The 19573-nt window shown below is 38.8% G+C and overlaps 1 long non-coding RNA gene across 2 annotated transcripts in view; it reads left to right on the forward strand.

The window, feature by feature from the left end:
• The window catches only part of LOC137478274 (uncharacterized), a 77739-nt gene that overhangs the window by 31259 nt on the left and 26907 nt on the right, over positions 1-19573 (forward strand). For both annotated transcript variants that reach the window (XR_011001483.1, XR_011001484.1), the window contains exon 2: positions 4654-4717. This is a non-coding gene — a long non-coding RNA (uncharacterized lncRNA). The remainder of the gene's footprint in view (positions 1-4653; positions 4718-19573) is intronic.

Genomic DNA, 19573 nt, shown 5'->3' on the forward strand with positions numbered 1-19573 from the left:
AATTGCCTTGTGCAGCATCAAGGTGTCAATGCATGTTTACATGGCATGAAAGTACATTTCTATCAGCTGGGGCTTGGACTCTGTGACTGTCACAGCAGCGCCCACAGAGCTTACCCCATGGAGGCAGTGCCTTTGGACCCTCTGTTTTGACATGTCTGCACCATCAAACTGATTCACAGCTTAAGGTGACAAAGCAGTGCAGTTGTCCTTCTGTCTTGTTGGGTTTTGCTCCCCTTTGTCTTCTGTCTGACCATCTGGGATGCAACCTCTCTCCAAGAACTGTCATTGCACAACTGTGCTGCAGCTGCCACCTTTGCAGCCACAAGGACTTCTGCAACCTGATTGAGGCCTTGGGATCAAATTGGCAAAGTAAGATATTAAGTTACTTCTCTATTTTCACTGGAAGCCAAAGTGCAACACTTCACCCCACTGCAAGGTGGAAAATCACTGCAGACTCAGTCAAATAAACATTCATGTCCATGAGCTGAATATCACCTGAGGTTACTCAGGGCTGGTGGTGAGTGGTTGAGTGGTTTGCTTGGCCTTTGCATGAAAGGATGAAAGGCATGAACTCTGCTCCTCCAGAGAAAGAAAATATGATTTTTTCATAGGCCTGGAAGCAATTTTTGTTTTACTTTCACATTGAACCCAGCTGAGTTCTGCAGAAGCAATTCCTGCTTGCCTCCTATCCAAAGGCTGGAGCTCAGGGCTGATGGCTGCTTTACCTGCAACTTGCAGCTTTGCCTTCAGCAAATACAGCTCAAGTTCAAAATGTATTTGCTCCTCTGTAGTCTGCTGGAATGGCAGTACTCCAACTCAGAAAGTTGCCTGTAGCTTTAGAGAAAGTATAATGCTGAATGAAATGAGTTTTAAATGGGAGAAAGGTGGTGTTGGAGTATCTCCTATTGTACACCCACTATGGGATTGGTATCTCCATGACTTGGAGATTAAGATTGTCTGGACATGCTGTGCTGAAGGTATATAAAACTAGATTTGAAATTGAAGAAATTTTGTGCATGTATATATTTTCTCCTAGCAGTTGTATGCTTTTTCCAGAACAAATTGTATGAAGTTCGGAGGAAAGTTTGACATGGAAGGAAGTGGGTACATGTCTTACTTTCATAGTCCAGATGTCTTGTCATTGCTGCAATTAAATTCACAGCAAATGGACCTTGGGTCTTAGAAAATGCAACAGTTCTTGAAGTTTTGGCACTTCAGTTAAATCTGAGAAAATTGAGGCTCAAACCATGGGAATCGTCCCCGGGGTTTTTAAAAAGTACCTTTATTTTAAAAAATTAAAGGTAAACTGCTTCAGATGGCAAACTACATTAGGTGAGCTAAATAAGGAAAAAATATTGTTACAGTGACAGTAATATTAGCTGCCACGAATAAAAATCAGTCAATAAAGCACTTTGGAAAGTTAAAAAGCCAAATGAATTGAAAAGCCTCTTCCCAAATTCAATATTTTGTTGTATAAAATATTAGCACTCTGACTGAAATCAACACCTGAGTATAGTATTTTTTCTGTTTTATCAGCAATCTCTCTCTTCCCCCAGTAAATGTGTTCATTTTCCAAAACTGCAGTGTGTTGCCAGCACTTTCCAACATATGTATGTAAGATAATGCACTTTTCATCTGCCCTGAGCCTCTCATTCCACAGACTATTGATTTAACCATGCTGCTGTAAAGACAAACCGGTGTTCTCTTTCTGTTGTTAAAGTGACCAAAATTTCTCTTGCTGGATGAAATCTACCTCATAAGAGAGTGTTGAGGACTGTGTTTGCACATGGCCAAGCATGGACCTTGTGTGGAGAATCACTTTCCCAACACCCTGCTCACTCACAATAAAGACTGTGCTCTGACACAGACTCAGCCTGATCTCTGGAGTCTGTCTGAAGGAAATGCCAGTCCTTATCTGTAGACCCAAGAAGTTCAACGCTAAGAACAAGGAGACAAGTGGAACCAGCACATCCCAACTGGCTCTTCACCAGCACATCTATCCCAACTTTCATCTCTAAGCAGCTGAAGTAGTGAACAAAAGTGTCTTGGCTGAAAGTCAGCAATTTGGGTAATGAAAACCACCCCAGGAACTGGAATGCTTCCATTTGCTTTGGGTCCTGTGTTTCTCTTAGAAATAGAGAAATCCCCCTCTCCCTGCAATCCATCAGCACTGTGTGGAGTTAATGCTGTCTACATGAAGATGCAGATTTTGTCCTATAACAATGTGGAGTGATGTGTGGGAGCCCTTATGCTGCCAGTGACACTGCCAGCCAGCTCATCTGCTTTCTTGAAGGCTCATATGTTTCATTACCCTTAACTCCTGGTCTGCAGGAGATTCTGAGGTCTGTATTTTCATGCACTTTGGGATGTACTTGGATCAACAAGGCTTAACTTACCCTTTCTGTCTGCAAGAAAAAGTTGAATTTTAAGCTAAGTTTGACCAAAACAACTGGGAAATTTTAACCCTGCCTTCTAGGTAAGAAGCCAGGTCAGTTATCCAGGCTTCCTCCACCTCCATGGAGAGTTTCTGTGACTCTGTCTCAGCAGGTAAATTCAGAAAGTATGCCCAAATCTCAATAACAGGTATTCTGGCATCTTCCTTTTTGTAAGCCCAAACCCCTGCCTGTGTCACCCAGCCAACCTCTGCTCTTATATACAGATTTCTGTGCTAAGCCTGTGATTTACAAGGTGTGATAGTCAACTAAAATTATCACAAGTGAGCAGCAAGAAGTAAGAGCAGAACAGTTCCTAGCTGGCAGCCATGGTTGGAGATTTTCTCTTCCAAACATGTAGCCTAAATATTTAAGAAATACTTGCAAATGTCATGGGATCAGGAGGGAAAGCTGGGAAGAGGCCATGGCACTTTGGACATACCAAATGCCTTGGTGCTCAGGTCCTTCACAGCCAAGGAGACACGACAGAATCACGCAGGAACACAGAATAGGCTGAGTTGGAAGGGACCCACAAGGATCACAGAGTCCCTGGTACTGTTCCTGTATTTATGGCTATGTCTCCACTCCTGTATCCAGTGCCACATTAGCCCATTTCTGCAGCAGCCCAGCAAAGAAGAACAGTTTGCAGTTTACTTCCAGCTACCAGACAGTACCAAATTTGATGGTTTTTAGTTTGTTTATTTTCCCTGACAAGGACATCTGTTTACTAGAACTCATCTCCAGCGTTAGTGAACATCAAAAGGGAAGTCTGTGAGACTGCAGCTGGATTTAGATGGTACAAAGCCCTTCAAGTGACTGTTTAAATCTCTTTTTCTTTTCTGCATCCCCAGTCTCCAAACAGAAATGGGCTAATTTTAAATGCGTCTCCTGCTTTTTCCATTTTATTTAATGTGTCTGTCCTAACTTGTGCTTCAGGATCACCTTTGGGGTGAAGTATTTATGTAGTGTAGTGTAGCATTTATTGATTCAAAAGACGAAATAGAATCAGAAAATAATAGCTATCCTAAAACACATATATGTATCTTTTTCTTCAATAAAAGTAAGTAAGTGGGGAGGTGGGGAGAAGTGAGCAAACTGAAGAGGATCCTTCTTTGTTATTTGTCTCCTGATATTAACCACCATACACTTAATCTCAGGGAGATCTGATTGAGGAGTGTTGTGAATTCATGTTGTATGCCTATATGACTGTTTATTTAGTTGTGAATTGATTGATTAGGAAATAAGTGCTTTTCAAGTTGACAGTATAAATAATGAAACTTTATTAGTGATATATGTGACACATTTAACAATGCTAATTTTCTGTACAGCTCTGTATAATTCACTTGCCTTTTTCAGTAGGCTATAAACAATAGGTTTGAGGAAAATCACTAATTTGTTGGCTTTCTAAAAGGTAATGGAAAGCAATCCAGAATTTAGGAATACTTCTAGAGTGCCATCTAGTGTGAAAAGAAACGAAGCCACAAGAAAATGGAACTCAAAACACAGCTTTGGAAAGCATGTCTTAATACACAGAACTATCTCTTCATTTTCCTCTACTGATAAACACAGTCAGCCTCTAATGGATTTTTATGTAATTTAATAATAACTAGGAAACTTTATTTGTTAAATTTTTATTAAGTAAACATGTATATATAGATATATATATATATATAATATACATATATATATGGTAGAAATAATTAAAATTAATGCCCTCCCTGCTTTTAGTTTTTGAAAAATAACAAACATCTGGCCTAAGCCCAGATTTAAGATTTGGTTTAATCACCTCATGTTCTCATACTTCAAAGGCTTTGTCATTAAGTCTTGATTTCATTTTCACTCTTTTAATTATGTTACAGACCTTTGCATATGAAATGGTGATATATAGAAGTTGATGACCACTGTTATGAAACAAGCTTTAAGACAAAAAAGATTTAAAAAAAATGTGTTATTGCCTCATTGCTTCCAGGTGTGGTTTTAGCAGAGGTGGTGCTTGATCCTCATTGATCCTAGAAAAAGCACACTTCCTGTGGTTATTGCAGACTTATTGCTACCTTTAAAGCAGATTTCTATAACCACTTATTTCAAATTACATAGGTAATTTTAGGGGCGTCCAAAAAAATCCAATTTGTCGGTCTTTGCAGATGTCAATTTTGCAAGTGTGGCCCCAAGATTTAACAAGGAAAATACCAGGTAATTACCAAGTTTTTCTTGTTTGCAGGGCTTGTTATGGGCAGTCTGGCAGAGCCAGAGGGAAAGGAAAGAGGGCAGAGCAGTCTGTGCAGGTGAGTACTTTTGTATTTGTCCACCTGTCCACTGGAGTTAGATTGAATGTAGCATTTTGCAACCCAGATGCCTGTCTGAGGAGGGATCCCATCCAGGCAGGTGTTCTGTTACAGCTGCCTCCTGGAAGGGGACTTTGGTGATTTTAAAATAGCAATTTATGTTCCTACAGTTTTTTTTTTTTTATGTGCAATACCTGTCAAAGAATGCTGGTGCTGTGTTGGCAGTGTCCCCAAGGTTCATAAGTTTGGTAAAGACTTACAGCAATATCAGCTCTGAGAACTGTACCAACCAGGTATCTCTGTGGTAGATGTGTTTGTCTTTTCAATCAAGAACAAGAAAATTAAATCTCTTCACTTTCTTTATACCTGTGTTTTAATTAATGCTCTTTAAATTTTTCTTCAAAATATGGCCTACTGCAGGGAACTGTTTATGTCAGAGAAGAGCCTTGGTTATATTCACAATGACTGGCTTTGGGATTTAGAAATGTTTTCAGCAGGCATGTCATTTGTCTGAGCTGTGGGTCTTTGAAAGGCAGAGATTTTATCTATGGTGAAAGAAATATTTGCATTAGGGAGCCTGAATACAGTGTATTGTTATGTCCATTTGGTATACAACACTGGTAAGTTTATTGATCTCAAGATGAGATAAAAGAGGGGAATGACAAGAAAAATGATGAGAAAAGAAACGTGGAACTGAGGAAGGAAGATTTTTTTTATTCCTTCTGAATATTGCATAAGCTGCAAAGGAGGGGACTTACAACAGTATCAGTGAGCAATTAGCAGGGAAAAGGAGTAGGGAGGATGTGGTGCGCAAAGAACTGCTTCCTGCTGAGTTTAACCCAAGCTCTGCTTTTGCCTTTCTTCAGTGAAAAAAAAATTTAAATTATGTAGAGATCACCCTTGCAAACTGTGTGTTTAAAAAGCCATAGGGTGAAGAATTTGTCAAAGAAAAATGTTCATGGCAGCATGGAGAGTCCTCTTTCCAAATATGCTGCTAAGCTCCTGACAGCAATAGTGAGAAAGAAACAGGAGTGGGAAAGGAAGGGAAGAGAGGAGAGGAGGTACTTTGGTACTAGGGAAGGTGTGTTTCCTAATGAGGTCAAAAAGTAAATGGAGTGTTTGCTGTAGAGCACTTTATCAGCTTTACAGGTTGATGTCTCCCTATATCTAAAGACTTAAATCCTTCTGGAAGAACACAGTATTTCTCCCTTTGGAGGTGCCATGTAGAACACCTCTGGTGATATTCATTTCTGTTCTAGTATAATTACTCTGTATTTTTACTGTGCTGTGTAGAGTGGTTTGAGATGTGTGCATGACTGAAGTCTGGAACAAAAGAAAGGGATTGGAACTGCAGCTGTGGACAGTGCAGACCTGTATCCGCGAGATACAGCAAAGGGGTTCAAATAGGCAATAAGGATCACACTCTCCTGGGAGCCCAAGGTTGGATCCTTCTGTGATGGATGTGCCTGCAAGCAGGCAACTGCAGATGGGCTCCATAAATAACTCCCATGTCACAGGAACAGCTCCTGGAGGCAGCGATAGCGGGAAAGTTGCGCTTTTCCTGCTTTTCTATTTCACTTCTTCTTTCCCTGCTGAGTTTGATTCATTCTGCTGCAGTTTCAAACAGATGCATTAGATCCTTTTAGGTTGAGTTTTGAAAGCTTGTTAGAGAAATGTTTCCAGTTTTCACCCTTATTGCCAAATCACTCCTACTTGGATCTTGGTGTGTTCCTGAAGGAGTTGTGAAGGCTGACAGTCAGCGGTCTTGTAGAATTAGGAACTAAAACTTTATGCCCCTGAAGAAAAAAGAGAAATCTGTAATTTAGCTTAGCAATAAACTCAAACTCTTGAAGTTCCTCTGCTGTTTGACTCAAAGTATTTGATGTTTTTTTCCTATGGAAAGAAAATATCCTAATTCATATTTGGAGACATCTCCAGCTGATTAGTTGTGGGTATTTTTACTCCCTCTGAGCCTAGTTATATTTCACTCATGGGAACCTGTATGCAAGCAGAAGAGCATGTATGCTTTTGAATTATTTTTGTTTAGCTAGTATTTCTAAAATATTTGTGCAACTGCTTAAAATATGTGACTTGCACCAAATACATGTGTGAATACAGCATGAAAAAAGATATTTTTGTGCCATAATCTTAAACCAACTGAGGAGGACCAAAGGCACTTTTTACTGCATTAGGTATCATTTCTGTCTGCCTTCAACTTGTAGGTCACTGTCAGTGCAATGAGTGTTGAGACTGGAAGTTTACTTGCATCTCTCAATAGGTTGCTTGTGGTATTTTCTAACATTCTATTCTCATCAGCCTTTAAGAGTATTTATTTTTCATACTGAGATGGTCAACATTGCATTTAGGAGTCTGCTCCTGATGGCAATTCTTTGTAGCTGTCATTAATGAGTGATGAGTTCAGGCCCAAATACTGTGAAGTTAATGAAAGTCTTTGCATTGATTTTCATACTCTCCGGTATTTGTGCTGCATATTCATTTCAGTGGATGTTGGATCAATCCCCTCAGAATGATCTGGAAGATTAACCAGGAGTGGAAGTTAGGTGCCATGGAAACAAAAGGCTCGAGTGTAATCCATAGATGAGGATCTTGTTGTCACAGATTAATTTGCTTAGTTGGCTTTCATATAAACACGAATATAAGAAAAAGCACGTCAGCCTAGGTGTTAGTGTAAGGACTGTATCTTTTTAATTAGTCTGGTAAATATTTAATTAGCAACTGTAATAAAATATTGATTTCAGTGTCTCCATTAATCCATATTACTTTGATTCTGTACTTTTTCACTTTTAATAATTTAGCAAAATCTTTTTTACTGGACAATTTCTCATCTAACTACCCCAGGATGGAAAACAAAATTACTGTGGAAATATACTTTTTTTTTCCTGTGCTCTCTTAATTCAATTAATTACACATCATGTCATAGTGTCTGGTTTTATTTTATATCTTATATATTAATATAAGCAAAACAGTTAATATTTTCTTGAAGAAAACATTACCCTCCCACTCCTAAGACTCTAAAATGATTGTTCATAACATTAGCACAGGGCAATATTTCTGAATGGATGCTATAGAAAAGAATCCATTGCCCTTTCCATGAGCAAGATCAAAGCATTCTTATTTCAGAGAGTATGGCCCATTTTGGAGAAACTAGAAGCTTAAAGAAAAAGCCAAAGTAATTGCTAGATACAAAGGAGGAAACAGAAGAAGTAAAATATCAAGTCTCGCTGCTTTGCCTGTTTACCTTGCACATATTCAGAAGCATTAAGGTTAATAGTCAGGTCACCTAATTATGCTTATACAAATCCTTCCAATAATAGATGATTATCATTTTCTTTAGAGCAGTTGAAATTAAAGCAGTGCTTTGACTAAATACACTGACCACTTACCACTATTTGTAATTGTAAAGTGTGTGTTTAATCTCCTAATATTTTCAGTAGCACATTAGCACAGAATCCGCTCAAGGTTTCCTATTTCTTTTCTTCTAGGAAGTCAAAATACAGTGTGGCTCTACCAGATCCTCAGTGTCAACTGTATAGTTGCATGTTAACATATAATGGCTAAATGCATGTAAAATACTAAGTAAATGCCTGGAAAATACATATTCAGCTTGATCTTCTAAAATCTGGTGTAAAGGGCAAGTGGTATTTCCTTTACATTTAATTTCCATGGAAGTATTGAGCTTGTTGTTTAATTCCTCTTAGTTAATTTCTTAATTAATAATAATAATAAATAAAAATAATAACTAATTTCTTAGAAGAAATCTACTGGCATTGGAGCTATTTACAGTGACAGCATAATAAATAAGGAAACAAAGACATTAAGTGCACCAAAGCCTTACTGGCAGACTTTTGGCATAGTGTTTATGGTATGCTCTTGGTCATCAAACCAGTGAAAGCAGTGGTTAATGCCCAGTGTAGCACCTAATTTCTGTCACACGGATATTTGTCTGGGAAATTAGCCTGGGTCTGAGCCAGATGGAATTGCACAGTTTCACTAACTTTGCAGCTCTATTAGTTTGAAGTCAGAAGAGCAGACATGGCCTTGACAAGCATATGAGTCTGTGCTGCATTGCCTGTCCTGGGAAGCTGTTCAGCTTTTCTATATTTAACAGATGAAAATGTCTCCAGAGTTCATCAAACACATACTCAAGATATCACAAGCTGCAGCTGGCAGCTGGGAGCTCTGCAGTTCAAGGTTAATGGGACACTAATTAGTAAGTATATAGGGATATCAGCACGTAACACCCACTTTTTGAGCAAGTAGGAAAAGGAATTAATAGTCAAGAGAAGGAGGGCCCTTCTCCAGCTGCCTCCAGCTCCTGCAGCTCTCATTTCATCTTCCCACAAGCTTCCAGAGCAAGTGCTACAGCAAGCTCCTGCAGGCACAGCTGGGAGCACCAGGGAGCCTTGCAGGGTTGGCTGGCATGGGGAGAAAGCCAGGTTACCCCTGGAGAGGGTCAAAGTCAGCCTCTGCACTGCTTTGCCCTTTCCAACCACTTCAGACACTGTGAAAGCCTGGTAATGTGGCAAAAGACTGCACAGCCCCGGGTTATGGGAATCATCCTAATGCCAGAGAAAACCAGCAGAACCAACACCCAGCTGACAAGCAGCCTCTCTTCTGGTGTCAGCAAAAATTGACTGTAGGAGAGAAGATAGGATTGAAAATTGCTGGAACACTGAGTTGAATAATAACTAGGGAATGATCCTTCTTAAAGTGGAAAAGAGCAAGATTAACGTGCATTTTACCAAGAGATAACACTTTCACAATTAATATTAAGTATCTAGAAGTCCCTAATTCAAAATATGGATACTTTACTGTAAATCTTGCCCTGACTGCCATATTTTCTGGCTATAAATTTAATAGCTGCAGGAAAAATTTGGTTCAATGTATGTAGCATCACACCCTTCTCAAATTTTTTCTTCTTTATAACAGCCATTCTTTCAGGACTCAAAAGCACATTCATTGGTTAGAAATCCCATCTGTATAATTTTGAATTATCCAAGATAAGCCTGGGGGATAAAATTAAAAGCCAAATTTGATGAGGTTGGTTCTTAACTTCCTTGTCATTTGGCTATCTGGGACATTGATTCTTTAGATGGCTTTATGTCTGACAGCCCATATTCCTGGTAAATTCAAAATTAGTGACTTTGTGTTCACAGAGATCTCAAGCTAATTTTTGTCAGAGACTTTTGAAAATGTAGGTTACACAAACTCATCGGTGGTTCAATAGTTTTGCTGTCTCCTCCCATAACTCAGCTTTTCATTTTTACCCAGATCATTCTCCATTGCACTCCTCCTATTACAATATATTCTCCTTAGTTTGCAGTCAGGCATTGGCAATGAATGGGAGGGAAGGTGAAAGCTTCATGCATCACAGAAGTAGCATAAGCAGGAATAAGTTGCTCAGATGTCAAAGCAGTATTAAGTCTAACCAAAAGGATATTATAATTACCTGGGAACATTCAGGGACATGCATTGAAAATGACAGGCTGAAGTTCTGTGGATATGAAGAAAAGTGAAGCTGCCTTGCAGTGGGGAAAAAGACAGTAATGAGTGAACAGTGCAGGTATAATACTGCTTTAGGAATTATTTCATATTGTACTGTTAATTAAGGAGACAGCTCTGCACTTGGCTTCTTTCTTAAGTCAGGAGTAGAATTTCTACTTTCCACGGGATTGTTCTAGAGATGAGACCAAAAAGTCTTAGAGGTATCAGCTGAGATTCCTACATGTGATGTTGAATCTTTGGGCCTTGGAGAAAGAGTGCCCTGAAGAGAATTACACTGAGTCCAACTCACAAAAAAGTATCTCTGGAAAGGTCTGCACTGACATTTTCAGGGTGCTACAGAACATACACACACCTGAGTTGTGGAGCAGCTGACACCAGACAGAGCCACACCACTCTCTGGAGGGTCAATGTGGCTTTCAGCTTGAGGGGAAGATGACTTTTAGTCCAGTTGCTGCAGTTCCAGTTTTGTGCTACTGAGATTTAATTAGCTCAAAGAAATGCAAGCAGTGAAACTGTAAGCCTGAGGTGGTTTCTTGATAAACCTTTGGGGTGCTGGGATTTGATAACTGGAATGACCCAGTGACATTAAAGCAATTTTCTTTGTTTAAAAAACACAGCCATGGTATTCTCAACTTATAACTCTGGGTTGTTCCTCAGAATGTCTCTCTAGTTAATAGTAAAGTACAAAAGTGATGTTAATGGAGATAATAAGATAGCAAATACTGATGGAAATTTGATTGCAAATGAGCGATTTACGTAGCAAATAAGAATTAGATACCCTAATGTGTTAACCAAATAAGAATCAGGAAACACTTGGGAAATTAATGTGTAAAGTAGACAAAATAAAGCATTCAAGGCATGGTCCCTGGGTGTTGTTTTTTTCTTTCCCAATTGTCAAGCCATAGGATGAAGGCTTTAAGTAAGGGAAGAGGTAGCCCACTTCTTTTGCATCAACTTTGTTCACAGGAAACTTTAGTTTTAGAAGTAAACGGGGCCTGAATTTCCAGATTGAGTCTGTAGTTCTTGTAACCATCTCAGACAGATGTACGCATTCAGGAATTAGCAAACATCAACCCCACAGATAAAGCTGTTTCTGAAATGTTTCCAGCTGTGTTGCCCAATCTAGTTTAGAATACACAGTCTCATCTGGATGCCTGAGACACTGCACAAACAGAGTGTTCTTGGTTAGAGATTTCATTACCTGAATATTTTCTTTGATAACCATCATTTTCATCAGCTTTGTCCTCTTTGTGCTCTGGCTATTTTGAACCTTCTGAGGTGTCTTTTCTCATGTTGCTATTTGTGTCTTCAAACAGCAGAATCATGTCATCTTAGTAGCTAAGCAAAACCAATGTCCTACTGCTGTAAGCATTGAATGGATGCTCAGAATGAGACTGACCTCCCAAAACAGGCTGCAAATTGAAGGGACCAGGCAGAAGGAAAATTCAGCTTTGTTGAGCTGAATACAGGATAAATTGCATGGACACATAGGCTAACTGCCCTACTGCACATGGGAACCTCTGTCTAGATGGATACTGCATGTAAACCTCCTGAGTCCCTGTCCAACACTTCCTTACTTTTCCATTGTGCACCTCGTGTTATCCTTTGTCAGGGGTCTTTGTTCCTGGACAAAAACTGGGATGACCTTACTTGACAGAGAAAGCAAGTCATAATGTTTATAGTTTTCCATTTTTATTCTTTTTCCTTTTACTTAATTGTATATAAAAATTGTTTTAGAGCCTCTTAATGAATCCAATACTTTATATAATGCTGTAATTACTTTGATGCAAGTGTCTAAAACCACACCAAATCAGTCCTTTACACCATTTAAATGCAAGTGAAGCACTTATTTTCCTAGTAAATCTTCTGCTTTTCTAACAGAAACTGATTTTAAAATAGGGAAGGAAAGGGAAAAAAATAAGGTCATTGATAGTCTTACAAGCTGTCTGCAAAGCATTATTATAAAAATAATTGCATTTTCAGCTAATCAAAGATGTTTTTAGGAGTACTTGTTCTGCAGGAATTATATATTCAGAACTTAGAGGGAGCTTTCAAAAGCTGCATGCCTGAATCTTCCAAAGAGGCCAGGATATGCTATTCAGTACAATAGATTCTTATTTTCCAAGCATGCTGAGGGTTGTTTTTTGAGGTAGCCCAGTCTCTCCCACACATCTCAGTGCTGGTGCTCAGAGTGCCAGGGGAAGTCAGTGATGGAGTAATGTAATTTCATTAATTGGATAAAATTATTTGAATCCCATTCTTGGGATTGATCAGATGCTGATCAGCAGGTAGACAACCCAAATTTCCTATGCAGTGACTCTTTCATTGGCTTTTTTGTTTTTTTCCCAAAATGTTTCTGTGTTTAGCTTCCTCAACACTTGCACACCAATATCAGGGCAGTCCAACAAGAGAAACTCTATGCTGTTTTCTGGGTACACCTAGCCTTCAGAATAATGCTGTTACAGGATTTTGCATGGCAGTACCTCTGCGGTTACTTGTTCATTAATATTAATCAGAGATAAAACAGTAATATATGCTGATCAGAAGTTCATTTCCCTGTTGTTTGCTCTCTGACAGTCTAACAGCAATGATAATCTGAGCTTAACAGGCATTACAATGGAAATCCTCCAAATGAAACACAGAGATTAGTGACTTCTCAACAGTACAGCCATTTCCTGTGCTTGTTAAAGTGACACTTCTATAGCAAGGGGAGTATAAATTGAAGTTCTGTGCTGCTACTTCTTTCCCTCAAGAGTAGGCTTTGCTGACAGTCCACTCAGTCCAAAATTTTAAGCTGTAAATCTGTTTGGACAATAAGATTTAATTTTATCTTTCTCATCATAAACATCGTCTTCAAATTAGCTTCTTCAAACAGGATCCCAAGATTTGAGTTTTGCTTGTCTAAAGGGCCATGGCAGTAGTCTCCTTTGCCATGCTACTTGAGATTTCTTGCTATGCTGAGCAACTCCCAGTGTTTCAAAGGGCCAGAAATATCTAATAACTGAATTGGAAAATCCCTTTCATGTGATGTTGGAGTATGAAGCAGATTATTTTTCAGAGACAAGGTAGTTTAGCAGAACTACTGCTCTCTGAGCTTTTACCTCCTCCTTGTACAAAAGCATAACAGTCACATTTTGTCCTCTTTCATATGAGGCAAACTAGGAGAGCACTGAAAAATGGTGACCATTCCCTAGTGCTCTGCTCACAGAATTGTGAGTACTGTAGAAACCCTCCTGCTGGTTTAAAAAAAAAAAAACATTGAGCCTCTGGAGTAACTCCCGATGAGATTTGTGCCTTATGGAGCCACACTTTTCCATGACCAAACAAGCCTGAAAGAACGATCCTTCCTTCTCTTCAGGAATAAGGCAAAAGTTATCTGTGGAATCAGAGAACTGAAAGCTGAAGACATCAGGAAGGGTTAGAAGACAGCTCCTCTGCAGTGTCTCCAGGGGGCTGGCCTCACAGGCTGTGTGTTGCTGGAGTTGTGTGAGCAGGAAGGGACACACAGGGCTCTGCTCTGGTCCATGTGCAGCCCCCTCAGCACAAGCCCGCGCTGCAGCCCTGCCCTGTGCTGCTCCAGTTCTTTGATGTTTGGTGGATTTGCTGGTCCTCTGGAAAGTGAAGCCATTGACCCCAGGAAAGGAAATAGAAACAAGCAGAAATTCTGGTAGTCATATGAGAAATCAGCTGGAAACCTCTTCTTTTATGTATTAGATCCTCCAGGTCTGGTTCTGGGCTTTTTTGTTCTTGTTAGCTTGGTTGGTTGGGGTTTTGGTTTTGTTTTTTTATCATACAGCTCCTTTTGTTGCAGAGGGACATCAGAACTCAAAGACCTACTTCATGTCACTAAGCTTAGGAAAGCAGCTCCACAAGGGTAGATCTGTCTCCTCACTGGTTTTCAAGACAGTTTTCAAAGTTCAGCTCTCAGACTGGTTTTCAAAGTGGGTGGCAAGAAATCAGAAGATTGCCTGTCCCAGCTTTAATCTTCCAGTTCATCTCCTATGGAATAAAGTATTTTATAATGAATGTTCGTGGCTTGCCTTATTCACATTTTACTTGTACTTCCTTATAAAAATACAGGGCATATTTATTGCTAATTAATTAACAATGACTTTATTATATAGATTTAGCTTAAAATTACTAGCAGCCCAAGAATGTATTTTGCAGATAATTATGTAATTATTTTATTTAGTAAAATGTACCTAGAAATCAATTTCAAGTCCCTTTACTGAGGGCTGTGGGGGGTAGAAATGGAAAGACACAGTGTTCCCTTTGAGTGTTCTGGTCTGAAGATTGCTTTTTCCATGCCAGGGAATAGTAAAAAAAATTAAACCTATTAAAAAGCCATATTCTCTTTTATTGTATGAACTGACCCACAGATGTTTTATAAGGTTAGAGCAGGAATGATGAATGATCTTTCTTTTTATTTCTATATAATTATTTTTCTAAAAAATTGGATTATTTCCCTTTGTTACAAGTTGTCCCATATTTAGGGCTTGTAAGGCTATTTCTCTTAAGTGATTTGAATCAAAGAGCCCTGAGATATTTCTTTTTTTAATTGACATGTGTGCAGTATATGTGGAGAAAAAACAGTGGTAGGAAATTTCTTTGAGAGATCCCCACCTGTGTGACTCATGAGCTCTGTGCCAGATGAAGCATCCTTCCTTCTTCCTGTAAGGTTCTTCTTCACAGCTCTTTCTTCATCATCCAACTGTTGCTGCCTCCAAGAGGTTACCTGAACTGCATATTTTTGTCCCCCACCATAATTAATCATTCATGCCTTGAGCAAAGATCTCTTTGTCTGTAGATTTTTCTACAGATTTTGAGCCTTAAAAGCAGAGCTTACTCATTTGTTTAAGGAGGTAATAGGAATTTTGACTCTCCAAATGCTATTTATTTGCATAGAGGTAAAGGGCTCTTATTACTGGTTAAAAAACAGTTGTTGCATTCAGCAATTTCCACCACAACAAGTTTGTTTTTTTTTAATGTATTGGCTATGCTACCTGTTACGTAAGGCAGGATTATAGATCTGAAAATATGATAAAGTTGGCTTGAAGGGTTCCAGGGTATGACAAATGTTTATGGGACAGTTTTGGGATTTTTAAATATTTGTGCTGACAAATACAACTGAATGAATAAATAAAATAACAGTCCTTTTTGTAATGTTTTTCTAGGATTTGGACCTCTTTGACCAAAGACTAATGGTAAACATTAAGGGATATGACTGTGCTGCATGTAGGACTGGTTTCCTATGGCTAAAGAATGTCTGCTCTGATTTCTCCTTAAAAATCTTTTTGTTGGTGGTGCTGCTGTTTTTGTTTTTTTTTTTTTTTCTTTTTTTTGCTCTTGTATATTGCAGTTACTGCATCTCTAATTTTGCTGATTTTATATATAGTTTTGGAGCAAAGCTGCAAATTTGCAGTTCTCACAGAAAGCAATGCATTTCCTGGTGGAGAAAAAAGATAGCACAGCAGCTCTTATAACAAACACAAAAATTTCAAACCCAAGAAGAGATTTCTTTGACCTGCATGTTCTTAGTGTTCTTAAGAGCCTTGGAAGCAAGATAAGAGGCCTTTTCTAAAAACTAAGTCCCTGATTTAGCTGAAATACCTTGAGTTCTGACATTCTGAAGTACAGGTTCACTGCAATACTTTTCTCAAATCTCAGTCAAAGGAACATCACAGCACACCACTTATTCTTCTCTGTTACCCAGTAAAAAAGAATCTCTATCTCTTTATGTGTGAAAAGGATATTTTTAGATTTAAATTATCTGTCCCTTATATCCCCTTCCTTGTATATGAATCAATAAGTAATTTCAAAACTAAAACACCAGGTCTGGTAGAACGGTTTGTACACAACAGCTGTGACACAAGACAGAGATAATATGGCTTGGAGACAATCAGCTTGGAAAGTTGTAACAGCAGTTGCACCTAATTGATTTGATTTGGTCTCTATTTGATGTAGGTTAGCACTCAGATGATCCCAGGAAATTTTTCGCCTTTCATAGCGTGTATTTAACCTCACACACACGAGTAGGTTGCAAAAAGACAGGTTGGTGTGCAGAGACTGAACAGCAGGACAATGAGGAGTTCCCTTCCACAGGCACAGTTTCATCCATTACCTGCTCCCCAATGCACGTTGCATTTTTTACTGGCAACTGTGGGTCAGGAGCCTCCTAAAAGGGGCAGGGATATGGATTAGTTCTGGGACTGCAGCTGCAACACTCTGGTATTGCAAATCCCACACCCTCCAGATAATGGAGGAGCTCCTACCTTAAAGTGGCTTAAAGATCACGAGTTTTAAATTGTAACAATGGATTCAAAGTCTCTTTTAATTTGTCTCTGCCTGGTACAAAGTGGATCAGCCTTCTGCTGACACTGTTTCTTTTTAAATTTTCCTACAGGTCAGGCAAATTCAGAACAATTCAGTGGATTATTTTTTTAAAAGAGGACAAAGTTAATGTATTTAACCATACAACTTGGAGAACTATTGCTTTGGGGGGGAAAAACACAATTGAAGACAAAAAATACTCTGTTTCACACAGGTGGTAAAAGGAGCTGATTACATTGTGGCCAATTCAGGACAATTTGTCTCAGTCATAAAATGCAAAAATTTTTTGCAAATAACAAAGTAGGAAACTACACTGCAAATATTTCACTAACACAGAGAAGGAAGAGAATAAGCTCAACAGAAGAGATTGCAGTGGTATGTCTGTATTTAACCTGACAAATTTTCAGAATATCACTGAAGTCTCCTGTACCAAAATTGATTTGAATTAGCATAATCCCATTTTATCCATGAATTTACTATTCTTATTACTATCTTTCAGCCTGTCATTCATTAGTTCTGCTTAGGAAGAACTAGGCTTGGGACTCCTGATTCTGGATGGTATTGGACTTTGCCTCTTTTACTTATTTTGGTCTGTCCACATTTTATGAAACAGAGCATGAGGATGACAGAAAATAGCTGTGATCCCTGCATGGCCCCAGAGCTCTCCTAGAGAGGGTTGGTGGTCAGCCTTGCTTCAAAGGCAGGGTGTAGGTGTTCATGTTTATGGATTGCCTTGAGAGGTTTCAGATAAAAAACTGAATAGAGGAAACCACATCTCATTTGTACCCTTTGTACTGGTCCTACAATATCCTATTACAGGAATACACAATCTTGAGTGGAATCTACTGGCAATTTATCTGTAAATGGAGTACTCCAGATGGATAAGATGGATACCCTACATTCAGAGCACACCTGTGCCCTGGAGCAGCGGTGAGCACTTTTTTTTCTAACCTTCTGTGGAATTCTTTGAGAGGCTTGTGGCTGTTTTTGGTTTTGCTTTTTTAAACCAAAATACAGCCTGAGCTGCATTAAAACATTGCCCAGAAGAGAATGGATGTGAAGTGCAGGCTGTGGGCTGCTTTCAGGTCTCTCTGCTCTTTGTGAGGAGTCCACAGGGTAACTTGTAGAATTTAGTACTGGAGCTTTATTCTTGCTTTGACCAAAATGATGACAGTACACATGAGGCTGGAGAGCAAAGGAGTGAATGCACCAGCTTGATGTTGTCTTTGAAGAGGTTATACATAATGAGAAATGCAACCTTGTTGTTTATGAAACTCATGCTGAATTTATGCAACAAGAAAGCACTCTCAGAGTCTGGAGATGGATATGTTGGTCCACAATATCACTTTTCTTAGTTTTTCTATCTTCCTGAGAGCCTCTCCAGTTTTTTTCTTTCACACAGGAACATATTCAGCTCTGAGGCTGACTTGTGGGAAAAAATGTTGGAGGTTACATTACAATGGCAGTAAGCGCACACATAATTTTGATATGCCCATCCCAAGTCAAATGCCATCTGTGGACCACTGCAGCAGCAAGAAGGACTATGTTAGTATAGGAGGAATGGAATTGACAGGTGGGGGAAATTTAGTTAGTGATATTTGTCATCAGTGGCCTGTAGGATGGTGTGGGGAGCATGGCATTGTTATACTCTCTGAAGAAAGCAGTAGATGCATTTTGTCTATGTGATGGATTCAAAGGGCAAGGATAATTCAGAGATACTTCATGTTTCTCTGCTGTAAGAATTTTAAAGACCCTCGATGAAATCTGGTATAATTTTTGGTCTACGTTATTCAAGGGAGAGATGCTTGATCTGGTATTCTTTATCATAGGAAGAATAGTGACTTTAATTTCAAAATGAGCAAAAAGTAGAGTTAGTGATGGTAAAAATAAATAATGTGGATGGGTGGGCTAGTGTTACTACTTTTGTCAGTCTCACTCCCATTTAATTTACAAAAGGCTCACATTGTGTTTTGTTCTGCCTCTTCTGTACACTTTAACACACATTTATCTTGGAGTCCGATTCTGTAAATATCTAGGGAATGATCATGGATGTAGAATTTCCCTTTCTGTGGTTCAAATATTACAATCCACAAGATGCATTTGCAAAAGATAACACATAGCTGGGATGCAACAGAATGCATTTAAAATAAATATGGGGTAAAACTCTTTTGTATTGGGAAGAGAAATAAATCAAGTAATGACAGATTTTAGGTGTTATTAGTGCTTTCACTGCCTGCATTTGCTTTTGTTTTGTTTTTCCCAATCAATATTATTCTGTAAACCCAGGAAGCACTTAGAAGACAGACTTGCTGCAGCTAGTTATCACCTTCTGTTAAGTGTAAAGGTGGCTACTCTTTGCTAATAGGGATGTTAATAAACAGTTTTACTTCTTCATACAGAGTTTAATTCCTCTATTTATTTATTTTGTAAGTAAATTGTATTTTAGTGGCCTCTCTATAAATCCAGGCCTGTTTGAACAATCCATGCTAATTAAATAAAACACTGGGAAAACTATTAGCATAGCTGGCATATATTAGTTTTGAGACTGCTATGGTTTTAGGAACTTGGACAAGTCTTGTTTGAGACTTGTTGTTTACACAAGTTTAGTTTACTAGTTGTCTACAACAACTAGTAGATCTGTTGTTCTACTAGTTTAAATCTTTCCCCCGTAAAGCTGCTGTCAGAAAAGATTAAACCTGTGCACAGAATAATGAGGTGGAAGAATTATGGTGAAGCTTAACACCAGGTCAGAAATTAACCTCTGCCCCCCTTTAAAAATCCTCTTTACAGAGCAGTAGTAGAAGTGTGAAAATGTTCTCTTACCACCTATGTTGGATTTTGCTACCACCTATCACCACTTTTTCTTTTCTAATTATGATTCCCTTACCACAATTATCCTTTACTAAGAAAGCTTAGTGACTGGCATATATTCTCTATTTCCTCCCTTTCCTACTTTGCACATCCACCTGCATTCACCATTCTGTTGAGTTCAGCACAACC

This window comes from Anomalospiza imberbis, chromosome 8 (assembly GCF_031753505.1).
Source record: "Anomalospiza imberbis isolate Cuckoo-Finch-1a 21T00152 chromosome 8, ASM3175350v1, whole genome shotgun sequence".
Taxonomy (NCBI): domain Eukaryota; kingdom Metazoa; phylum Chordata; class Aves; order Passeriformes; family Viduidae; genus Anomalospiza; species Anomalospiza imberbis.